Source organism: Zingiber officinale, chromosome 6B (genome assembly GCF_018446385.1).
Source record: "Zingiber officinale cultivar Zhangliang chromosome 6B, Zo_v1.1, whole genome shotgun sequence".
Lineage (NCBI taxonomy): Eukaryota > Viridiplantae > Streptophyta > Magnoliopsida > Zingiberales > Zingiberaceae > Zingiber > Zingiber officinale.
The window spans coordinates 124944557-124953153 of record NC_055996.1 but is presented as its reverse complement, the minus strand read 5'-3'; positions in this window follow the sequence as shown (position 1 = coordinate 124953153).

Sequence of the window (8597 nt, the reverse complement as noted above, 5' to 3'; positions counted from 1 at the left end):
ATTACATTATCTTAGAGAAGAAAAGAACAACTTCAGAGGATCCAAGAAACTGGTGCATGATCAAAGTAAATTTTAAAAGGCCATAATGTTTTATTCGAGATTTAGAATCAGGCTCTATTAGTGTCCATACATGCGAAATTTCAAAATTTAGATTTATTATCGGATAACCCATAACCATCAAATTTCGAGCTAAAATTCCACCATTTAAATCTTTTTTGGAGAAATTTTACTATTTTTAGTAATTTTTATTTTTATAATATTTTTAATATTTATGGGATAAAATTTATTTATGTTTTATTAATTTCTTTCAATTAATTTTTTTTTTCTAGTAAAATTTTTCTTTCCTATCTTGTTCTTAACAAGATAAGAAATGATAATCATATATTAGGATTTCTTTTCCCTTTTAATGTCCTAGGTCGAGCAACACACCAGAATACTTATTTGTGATTTTAGAGTAGTTTGTGTCAATATATAGCAATTTTGAACATATAACTAAATTGTTATATGAATTTAAACGGATCAAAATTAGAAAAAAAAAATACATATAACAACTATATAAAATTCATGTAACATATACAATGTGATTGTTTGTGAATTTAAAACAGTTCGAGTCTATAATAGTTTTGAATAAAATTACTATATTGATCTAGCTTGGTCAAAATTGGAGGATAAATAATGCACATAACTCTACCGGATTCCTACGAATGCATGGGACTGTTTGTTTGTGAATTTAGTTCGAGTCTATATGGTTGATGCTCCGAAATAATATGAGATTGTCAAGGAAGACTTGATCGAGTTGGAAAACATAAGGAAAGAGAAGATTGAGCTCGATATGTGGGTTTAAGAAGAACCTAAGCCCGAGGAATTTAACATGACTAGCAGGGCTCGAAGTTAGAGGGTGGTTTGAAATCGGATTCAAAATCTGAAAGTACACGAAATGTAGAGACAGAATCATGATGTGCTCGGGAGTCGGAGATGGAACGATAAGAAGCTCAGGAAACATGTCTAGACCCAGAGAATGTTCAGGAGGCTGATGCAAAGCCGAATAGCAAAAGAAGTTTAGGTTTAGTTTGATTTAGGCACAACCGTCGCCTCCTCCTTGACGGTATGTGAGTGTTGTTATAGTCATCGCTACCTGAGTGGCTATCCGAGGGCAACCCGAGACATTACCTCCTTGCACATCTTCATTCTAATGGCTCCACAACTAATTTTTTGGATTTGGGATTTTTTATGATACAGTTAGAGAGCACGGGGTTGCTGCTACCTTTACCGCCCATGCCTGCTGCTATTTTCTTCTATGTTTGGTGATTTCTCCCCTTCTCCATGGTCACCGCTACCTCTGCCCCGGAAGGTCACATGCCAACAATTTCTTGCGATGGTGTTTCATATTTATTAGGTGGAATCTTGCAACTTATCTGTTGTTCAGAACATCACTCAGGCAAATTCCATGATATAGAGTAGGATGTAAGTTTTTCTAGATCATCACATTAGAGTAATAACAATTAGATCTAGAACTTCTTCATCCAGCAAGAAATCATTCCAAATGTTAAAATCACACTGAAGATGGAATAAATACTGCTTTGGTAGATGATAACGTCAGCACGCCCGAGCCCGAGTGGATTGCGGAATTCAACCCATTTTTGTCTTGAAGTCAGAGAGGACGACGTAGGCTTGGCGCACAAGCACCAGCACAGTCTCGCCGACTATTGGAAGTGGCTAACTAGGTCCTTTATAAGAGTGTAGATGAACTAAATTGTTCATGAACTATTTGAATGTTGATTCGATAAAAATTTATTTGAGATTGTTTAATGAAGTTCGTTAAGATAAATAAATAAGTTTCATAATATTTAGCTCGTTAGCTTGTGACAGTGCCGGACCTGTGATTTTAGGGCCTGAGGCGAGCACAAAAAATAGTGCCCTCAAAGTTTGACATTCATATATTTTTCAATCAATGTAAATATAAAAACATTATTAATTCTAGAAATAAAAGATAAAAAAAATATATCATCCAAAACAATATGTCATAAGCAAATATTAATAAAGTCAAAATGATCCAAACAAAATATAAAATTCATCTTCAAAACCGATGTATGTCACTTGAATATTGCTCGCCTCGCAGTTTTAGAAGTGAAAGTATTGATTAAATGGGGGAGGGGGAGGCCAAGCCATCAAGGTGAGCAGAAGAAAGTGAATCAGCAGTCGTTGAGTCGTCGATGGGAGCAATAGCAGTGACGCAGAGCCGTAGAGGTAGAGCTGATGGCGAAACGGCGGAGGCGGCTTGTAGTACTTCTACCGTTGCAGAGGGACGAACAGGATGTGGTATACGGAGAGGAGAAGCGAGAGCGTTTAGGGTAAAAAATAAATAAATAAATAAATAAAACAAGATATATAATCTACTGCGCGACGCGCACAGTTGCGAACTGTGTGTGTTGCGCAGTAAATCATATTTCATTATTTTTTTTATTTTGAATTAAAAAATAATTAAAATATATTTTTAAAAATTTTATTTGTAGAGTTCAGGCTTCCTAATTTGGTGATAATTTTTAAGTTAATTTTTTTTAAAAGATTTTACTTCTAGGGTTCAGATTTCTCAATTGGATTATAGTATTTAGTTAAAAGAAAAATTAAAAATGAAATAAATTTAAGTATTTACAAAGTATTGTAATATGTTGAGGGGATATATTAATGTATTAGGGATTTATATAACGAAATATTGATTTTTTTTAATTCAAAATTTCTTTGTTTTTTTATTACTTTTTTTAATTTTGAATTAAAAAATAATTAAAATATTTTTTAAGATATATTTTTTAGGGTTCAGGCTTCCCAATTGGGTTAGAATTTTTAAATTAATTTTCTTTTTTAAAATTTTACCTATAGGATTCAGGCTTCTTCCTAATTGTATTATAGTATTTAGTTAAAAGAAATTAAAAAAAAAATTTAAATATTTACGGAGTTTTGTAATATGTTTAGGGGATATATCTATGTATTAAGATTTTATATAGAGAAATAAAAATCTTTAAAATAAAATAATTTTTTTTAAAAAAGAGAAAGTTGATACTGCGCGACGCGCAGTATGGTCTATATATCTATTATTTTTAAAATTTTGGTGCCCCTAAAATTTGTGGGCCCGAGGTATTTATCTCATAATTTACATTAAAGGTCCGGGCCTGACTTGTGAACATGTTCGTTAAATTAATGAATCATTTTTTTAATAAAATAATAATAATTTGATATTAAATTTATAAATTTTATATTCTATTTATCAAACTATCTATATATTAAATATATTCGTTAAATAAATATCGAACTCTTGATTATAAATGACACTGATTCAAAGATTCAAAACTTGAATTCGGCTCGGCCTATACCCCTAGTGCTTCACTTATGACATCTGCTCGCCAGTTCCGTGGATCCAATGCCAACTTCTTTTTTTTGTTTGTCGTGATGCAGCCGAATGCCACAGTTTGAACAGCAAAGGCAGCATATCCTACGTGGCATTAAGACGATTGGCTCTCCCCGAAGGCAACATATCCTAGAACCCTAGGCTGGTTGTCTTACCACCGTTCATAACGAAGGAAAAGGGTAAATCAGGAAGGAGAAACGAACGCCCGACGATGGAGATCTGAGAAGTCCGAGACCAGATGGAAGAAGCACACTTCACTTTTGCCACAAGCCACATGTTGTCGAGCACTCTCTTCACGCTCCAAGCCGATCACCCCATGCATTCATCAAGTGCGGGACCCACTTAAATCTCAAGGAAGGACAACATTACCTAGCACTCCATGCATTCATCGAAGGTGGGACCCGCTTAAATCCCAAGGAATGCCAATATTATCGACCACTCCATCATTCATCAAAGGTATAGTCATCGCCCCCAGGGGCTGGATCAGTTGGTAAATAATTGGGATATTGTATCATGACGCAACGGTTCGAGTGTCGACGGTTGTAATGTGAGATAATATCCCCGTCTGCCGGCTTAAAGCCTCGAACCCCAGCCATTTGTCAACCCAGCATTCACCCTGATTAACCCTCCTCCTACATCACCGTGGGGCAGGCGTAGGGGGCCGTCGGGGCGACGGATTCCGCCTTTTTGTATCATCAAAGGTATAGTCATCGTCTTTGTGACAAGCGCTCAGAGTGCTTGATGGTCTGCGTACTCGGGAGCCCGAGCTCGAGTATACTCTGGAGTCGGGAACTTTATGAACTCAAACTCAAATACGACGGTGACAGTTAAAAGGTGGGAGAAGAACAACAACGTGGGATTTTAGAAAAAATAATAATACAAGGTGGGAGACGAACATCAATGATACAGGTGTGTCGTTTTAGAAAAAAGTGAGATTTCACGGCTCTTCTCATATAATGTAATAATGTGGTAATATAGTCAACAAATATCCCATCTCGTTATCTCGCTTATTTGTTATTCTCTCATCTAAGCTTTAACTTGAACTTTTGATGTATGTAAATTGTAAATACATGATTTTGTGATCAAATAATAAAAATATCGATCCATAAATATTGTTGATTAAGAATTAGCCGAATTCATAAAGTAAATTATCTAGATGATCAAAAGTTATGTATGATCATAAGAACAAGAGATTTAGAAATAAAAAAAAGTTGAGAGTAATGACAATAATGAAAATAATCTCTAATTAATTTTAATTAATTGAGATTTATTATATTTGGCACACAGATCGACATAAATCAAATAAGAAAAATAATATTTCTAAGTCTATTATATTACTATATTTATAATTATTATAATTGTATCCCTTATTTAATCTTTCCATTATTATTTTGGATAATTTGTATAAATAAGCCTATTGACTTTAGTAATAAGATCATCAAAATAAGTTTTATGTTATTTCTCTCCTCTACCTATTGATTTCAACATGGTCTCAAAGTCATGATTTTTCGTGTTTTTTCTATATTGTCCGTCGTCTTTTCTCTCTATTTCTCTTTACTTTTCCCCTACGTCTTTTTCATCAATAAGTTTTTTCCCTCTGTTTTCTCTTTTTTTACTGCCGAATTCTTTTTGGTGTCGACGAAAGCTCCTCACGCCGCCAGTAGTGCACATGATGATTCCCATCACCGATTTTGGCGTCGATGTTCTTTACTGCTGATTTTAGCACCGATATCCTTTGTTGTCGATTTTGACGCCGACATCCTCTGCTGCCGATTTCGACGCCGACATCCTCTGCTGTCGATTTTGGCACTGACATCCTCTGCTGCCGATTTCGGCACCAACATCCTCTGCTGCTGATTTCAGCACCGACATCCTTTGTTGTCGATTTCAACGCTGACGTTCTTTGCTACCGATTTCGACGTCAACATCGTTTACAACCAATTTGGCACCGACAACCCGGGGGTTCTATCACCGCTACTTTTCATTTTTTTCAATGTCAGAACTCAACGATATCAAGGTGGCCAAAAGCAAAATTTAAATCGATGTCAAATTTGTCACATCGTTGGTCATACTGGTATTCATTGTTCTAGAAGATTTGATTGGTCTTATAGTCGGAGAAGATGTCAAATTTGTCTCAGAGTTGGACATAGGTATTCAATGTCCTAAAAGATTTGACTCAAATTTTGCTGGTGGTCCTGCAGTATTGGGACAACCAACTATTTCACAAGGAGCGCATGCATCTTCAAATTGACCACCACCTTCTTGGCATTCTACAGCATCTCATTCTGAAGCATTCTCACATTTTATCTCTCATAATATAGTTTCATTGACTCTTGAGAACCCAGGATGACATCCGGATTCTGGAGCAACTCATCATGTTACACCGGAATATAATATTCTCACAGAAGTTTCGCCTTATGATGGACCCAACATGGTACAAATAGGAAAATTACTCACATTGGAAACACATCTTTTCACTCATGCGGTCGTACTTTTCGTATGTGCAATATTTTTTATATTCTTTCTATTACTAAATATTTGCTTTCCGTCCGTCAGTTTGCTCTTGATAATAATGTGTTCTTTGAATTTCATCATCATCATTGTCTTGTGAAGGATCCCACAACGGGAAATATTCTACTTCGAGGAAATATTAAAGAAGGTCTTTATCATCTTCATCCCACCTATACTAATGCATTTGTTGGAGAACACACTGATAAATTCTCTTGGCACACACGTCTTGGTCATCCGTCTCTACGTGTTGTTCAAAATATCATTAACCAGTATGATTTACCAATTTCTTTAGCCTCCTCTTCTTATTTATGTGAAGATTGCATGAAAATAAAATCTTATAAATTACCTTTTGTGTCTTCTTCTCGCACTTCTAGTTTTCCTTTAGAAATTATTCACTCTGATGTGTGGGGTCTTGCACCTATTCTATCTAATCAAGGTTTTCTTTATTATGTTATTTTTATTGACAATTCCAGTAAGTTTACTTGGATTTTTACTATGAAAAGAAAGTCTGATCTCTTTGATATTTTTTGTCGCTTTCAAAAATAAGTCGAGCGCTATTTTGATCGTAAAATCCTCTTCCTTCCTTCTGATTGGGGTGGAGAGTATCAAGCGCTTCATCGTCATCTTACTTCCTCTGGCATCATCCATCGAGTCTCTTGTCCCCACACTCCTGAACAAAATGGATCCGCCGAGAGAAAACATCGTCATGTGATTGAAACTGCCTTAGTTCTTCTTAATCATGCATCGGTTCCACTTAAATTTTGGGATGATGCCATCCAAATCACAGTCTACCTTATCAATCGTTTACCCACTCCACTACTTCAAAATAAGTGTCCCTTGGAAAGACTTTGTAATTGTCTTCCAGATTACTCATTCTTTTATATCTTTGGTTACGCATGTTATCCTTGGCTATGACCTTACTCTAAGCATAAGTTAAACACTCACTCTTTACAATGTGTTTTCCTTGGTTATAGTAATTTGCATCATGGGTACCATTGCCTCCATATTTCGACCGATTGGATATATATTTCTCGACATGTTACTTTTGATGAATCTTTATTTCCGTTTGTAGTTGCTATCTCAGATCCTCCTTCAAATAATCAAGACAACTATCTAATATCATCAAGCAATAATATACTAGAAGCTCCACATATTGATTCATCAGGACACATTGAAAGTACAAGGGGGGATGTTTTCTTGGGTCCTGCTCAATCTCCACAAGTTCTTGTAGACTCGGCGGCTAGTGATGATCCACTCTCTAGTTCTGATTCTCATCCGTCTGACCACTCATCTCCGAGTAGCTCTGATGATGATATTTCTCGGCGGATGCTTCCTCCAAACGATATTTATGCATGATGTCGACCAGTTTCCACTCGTTATCCTCTTCCACATGCTCTTATTGTTTTTTCAAATTTTGTTGAACCTTCTAGTTTTATCACGCAGTCAAAGATCCAAATTGGTGTGCTGCGATGTCTATAGAATTTGATGCTCTTCTTCGTAATGCAACCTGGAGCTTAGTCCCTCGTACCTCATCTATGAATATTGTGGGCTCTAAATGAGTTTACCGAATTAAGTATCGTGCAGATGGTTCTATTGAACGTTACAAAGCTCGCTTTGTTGCTAAAGGCTTTAATCAATAGTCAGGTATTGACTTCAATGATACTTTTAGTCTAGTCGTCAAAATTGCAATTATCAAATTGATACTATCTATAGCTGTAACCTCCAATTGGTCAATACGCCAATTAGATGTTTCCAATGTTTTCCTTCATGGACATCTTGAAGAAACTGTTTATATGGAGCAACCTCTTGGATTCATCCACCCACAACTTTCAACACATGTGTGTCAACTTCAGAAATCTATATATAGTCTTCGACAAACACCTCGTGCATGGTTTCATCATCTATCTACCTGGCTTCATACTCAGAGATTTTCTGGCTCAAATATAGATTCTTCCCTATTCTACAAATGTAATGAGGAATTTTCAATATTTGTTCTGATTTATGTGGATGATATATTAATAATTGGTAGTAATCAAAACGATATTACTACTTTACTACATCTTCTCCATCAAGAGTTTTCTATTAGGGATCTTAGCAATGCTCATTTTTTCCTTGGCATAGAGTTTCTCTCACATTTTGAAGGTTGTCTTCTCTCTTAGAGTTAAAATGGATGGTGCACGTCCCATCTCCACACCAATCAGTGAAGGTGGTTTCACTGCATCTTCATCCTCCTCTTCGATGTCTGACCCCCAGATCTATCGTGGTATTGTTGGTGCCCTACAATATGTCACAATTACATGACCCGATATTGCTTTCGCTGTGAATCGTGCCTGTCAATTTATGCATGCTCCTATTGAACATCATTGGGAAAGTGTTAAAAGAATTCTTTGATATCTCAAAGACACTATTCTACTTGGTCTTCTTTTATATCGTCAGTTTTCACGAGAGTTGATTGCCTACAGTGATGCAGATTGGGCTGGATCTCTCGAAGATAGACGTTCTACTAGTGGATATGCTATATTTCTTGGGCAAAATCTTGTTTCCTGGCTTTCAAAGAAGCAACCTACAGTCTCTTGCTCGAGTACTAAAGCTGAATATAAAGCTATCGTTAATGCAACGTCATAAATTATTTGGCTACAATCTCTTCTTTCAGAATTACACTTTTTCCCAACTACTACACCTA